Source organism: Camellia sinensis, chromosome 1, assembly GCF_055761805.1.
Source record: "Camellia sinensis isolate YWXY chromosome 1, ASM5576180v1, whole genome shotgun sequence".
Lineage (NCBI taxonomy): Eukaryota > Viridiplantae > Streptophyta > Magnoliopsida > Ericales > Theaceae > Camellia > Camellia sinensis.
This window is the reverse complement of record NC_138961.1, coordinates 74,278,081-74,282,025: the sequence shown is the minus strand read 5'-3', so window position 1 is coordinate 74,282,025 and position 3,945 is coordinate 74,278,081. Positions and strand designations below refer to the sequence as shown.

At 31.1% G+C, this 3,945-nt stretch overlaps 1 long non-coding RNA gene across 1 annotated transcript; it reads right to left on the bottom strand.

The window, feature by feature from the left end:
• Positions 1 to 2,822: 2,822 nt before the first annotated feature.
• Positions 2,823 to 3,351, bottom strand: LOC145789790 (uncharacterized). Its single transcript, XR_014328125.1, has 2 exons — positions 3,201 to 3,351; positions 2,823 to 2,991 (listed from the first exon to the last, which is right to left on the bottom strand). It is a non-coding gene; the product is annotated as an uncharacterized LOC145789790 (long non-coding RNA).
• Between the last annotated feature and the right edge of the window lie 594 nt (positions 3,352 to 3,945).

Here is a 3,945-nt window from a genome sequence, read left to right as displayed (position 1 = left end):
ACACACATTGCGTTAAACAATTTTACAATTAATTAGGAGGCTTTAGAGTGAGTAATGAATCTTTCAGGTCTTATCATATGATAGAGAAGAGTCTTTAAGAAAAAGAACATGAGCGATTTTTGACAAATGATCTAACATGACCAGAAGAATTGTGTAAAATAAGTGAATTTATCGAGTTGAGATATTCTTGATTGAGAAAGAATGATTCCCTCCAGAGAGCTTAACTACGTCAAGCCTGTACAAGTGGCATGGATTTGGGGATTCTATTGTGCTCAAAAGCACAGTAAGCTGCTGTGCTCTCTTGTGGAGCATCGTCTTGAACCTTTTTTAATAATCTGAACTGTTCATATTATAAGGTTTGTTAAGTAGATCATTCATGCAAAAAATCAAGTTGATTGGATATCTATAGCCCTCTAACAAAAGTACATTAATTTTTCTAAAAATAAACGGTTAACATAACTTTTATAAATTTTTAAAAATAATTAGGACCTAATCATGGGGTTATAAAATATTCAATTAACTTGATTTTTTATATAAATAATATTCTTGACGAATCCTATAATATGAACGGTTCATATTATCGAAAAACACTCAGAACGACCTTCTATAAAGGGACATAGCAGGTTGTCATGCCTTGAAGGCACAGTAGCACCCTTAGATCCTTGGGCATGTAGCAAACATTGGATGCTAGGCAAAAGTGTCTACACCACCATGGTTGCTTTTGATTTCTTCTCTATTTTAGTCCTCAATCGATGTTATGTATGATTTTTGCTTTCTCTCTCCCCTTCTTCCATTCTCCATCATGATTTTTATTTTAGCACACCCCTAACTCTTCCCTTCAAAACGCAATATCTTTAATTCCACCTTGTTCTCTCCTCTTTGCAAAATTCCCTCCCCTAACTAAACACTCTTCCCACCTCAAACTTCTCTTTACCCCGTTAATAAACTCCCTAACCCCCAAACCTTTTTTTTGTTATCACCCTTTTTCAATTTTGGTCAAAAAGTTCTATTTCATCTTCGACATTCAATTTTCTTATAGGTCGAGAGCAGGTGCAACACTACGTTGATATAAGGGTATTCACTTGAATACTCTTTTTTATTTTTTTTTACTTACTACACATTTATATGTTGATTTGTCATTTGTAGAACCTTGAAATAATTTATTTGAACAATTTGGATTAATTTGATTGTTATTTGTCACTCATAAAAACTTTTCTATATACTTTTAACTACTTTGACTCTCACCCATAACATTTATTTTAAACACTTTCATTGTTAATCTGAGCTCAATCCACTAAATTTTGAACATATAGATTAGGAGAGAGACCTAAGAAAGATTTCTATTTGCTCTTGTTCGAACTTCTTAAGTTCGCCTATGGTCAAATCAAAGTGCGCTAGTCTTAGTGACAACCCAAATTGGTGTTTGGAGTGGTTGTTTTGGTTTACAAAAATGCTCTGTAGCCCGAAAAACTGAGGCTCGAATGGCTCGAATGGTACGAAAAATATTATCTTACTGGTAAGAGAATAAAAAAAATTCTAAAACGACGTCGTTTTGAGATTTCGAGCCATTCGAGCCATTGATTTTTCGAGCTCCGTAACAGTGTTGTTTGGTTTATGCCCCAAACTAGTTGATTCAAAGTGGTGATAGGTGCATTTCAAGCATATATAAATTTTATCATCTTTATTAAATTTTTATTTTCATTAAAACATAAAGAATAGTTAATTTTTTTTTTACTAAAGACTAAAAATTGATTAAAAATAATTCTTTCAAACAATAATAAATGTCTAATGTGATTAAAAAATAATAATAATAATAATTGAAACCTGTCACTATCTTTGATTTGAATTATAGTAGTGTGGTTTATGAATTATAGTGATGCAATACACATATTTAATTTTATTCCTAAAAGATAAAATATTAAATTTGTGCAAAAAACAAATGTATATGCCATTCTCCATGAAACTGATTATACTTTAATCAAGTAATTAAAAATTTAGATAAATTAGCAAGGAAATGTATATTACACCAACCTTATAAATAAAGGAAACCACATTGACTATGAACTGTGTAATACACCAAACGTAAATGTCACGTCAACGATAAGTGATTGTACATTATAAAGTATGACATAAAAAAATATTATATTTTTAATTAAGTTTTGTATCATAATAAAAATTCCATACATATTCCAAAGGGTTAAACATCATGATCGGACAATATTTAATTGTATGAATGGCTTACTAAACTAGAGAATATTTGTCCAAATAAGACTAACAAAAGTGACTAGGCAAGAGTATGTTGAATGTATTTTTTATGTGTCACGCTAATAACAACTCATTAGGCTGTCCATAAGAGAATGAAAATGTCAAAAAAATTATAATAATCTTTACACTTTTCAAATATATATATATTAGTGTATGCCCGTGCCTAAAGGCACGGTGTAAATAATATTGAGATCAAAATATATTTGTAATTTATATACGTATCATGTTAAAACATGTGGAGTCTGTAACATTTTTTCTTCTTAAAGAATTTTTAATAATTTTGCTTGTACCATACCCTCTACAAAATTCAATTAAAAATAACAACTCTCCCTAGTCTTAATGCAAATTAAGGAATAAACATATAAAATTTATAATGTTCATTAAAATTAAAATGGTAAACTAATGTTCTGCAATTATAATAAAATAAAATAAACCAAACAATGCATACCAGCTAATATTCTACAATTCTAAAAAATTAAAATTGGATACCAAACAATGCATGCCAGTACTCTGCAATTCTAAAATAATTTAATTAAAACAAAACAACAAACAATGCACACACCAACCAATCATCTGTAATTTAAGACCAAACAACAAACAATGCACACCAGTGCCTTCCAAATGTGAACGTAAGTTCAAATAGTCTTGTGGGGTGTATTCATTCTGAAGCCCAACCTCCACTAAAGCCTTGTAAATGGTCTCATACATCATTTGCATTGTTTTGTTCTGTACAATAAATGAGAGATAATTTCAAAATAAAAAATTGATCCTTTTGAAGTATATACACTGATGGGCAGATTAATAGAATTTTTTGATTTCCCATTGGAAATAAATTAATCCAATGAAAAAAAAAGCAACAAAGTTATCTATCTCTAAAGCTGCCTTTAAAATGCAGAAGTACAAAGCTATGCGTTGAAGTCATAATTGGTTCCTACCTGCCAAAATAAAATCCTTTGTGTAGCAGCACCTGTTGGATTGCCTTCTGGCCACATCGGAATAACAATATAAGCTGCAAACCTCTCACATGCTCTAATTTTCTCAGCAATTTTAAGTACAATTTGCATGGGAATCAAATGGTTCGCACCTACAGCAAGAAAATATGCTCACAATCAGTATTCAGTAAAGGAATTTCAAGCATAAAAGCTTAGGAAAGCATTTATTTATTGTCATATCAAAGGCCACTTCACTCTCAACTAAAACACGATGTAGCAAATCAAAAGAACTACCTAATCCTATTAAACCGTCTACCATAAGTAAAGACACAGAAAAAATCCTCAACCAGTCTCCTAGTTTGCTACAACCAAGCAAGTTTCACTACCATCACATTGAAAGCTTACGCTGTTAGAGAAAGGAGTAACTTTATCAAGATGTATGGGTAACTGCATTATTTGTATCCTTACCACTCCCACTCACATGTGACCATGCTCTTATTCATTAATGGATAGAACACCAGTTATCCCAAAAGCTTAAATTGTCAATAGATGAGCCCAATAATGTATGTTATGTTAACACTCAATAAATAGTGTTGAAAAAAAAGAAGCATAGTAACATATCATCCTCCCATGGCATCCCAATCAGCCTTTTTTCTTTCATTCTTAGCTAAAACAATAGAGCCCCAATGCAAGGGCAATTGAACCCACAATTATTAAAAAAATATGAAGTTATCACCCCAATTAATTA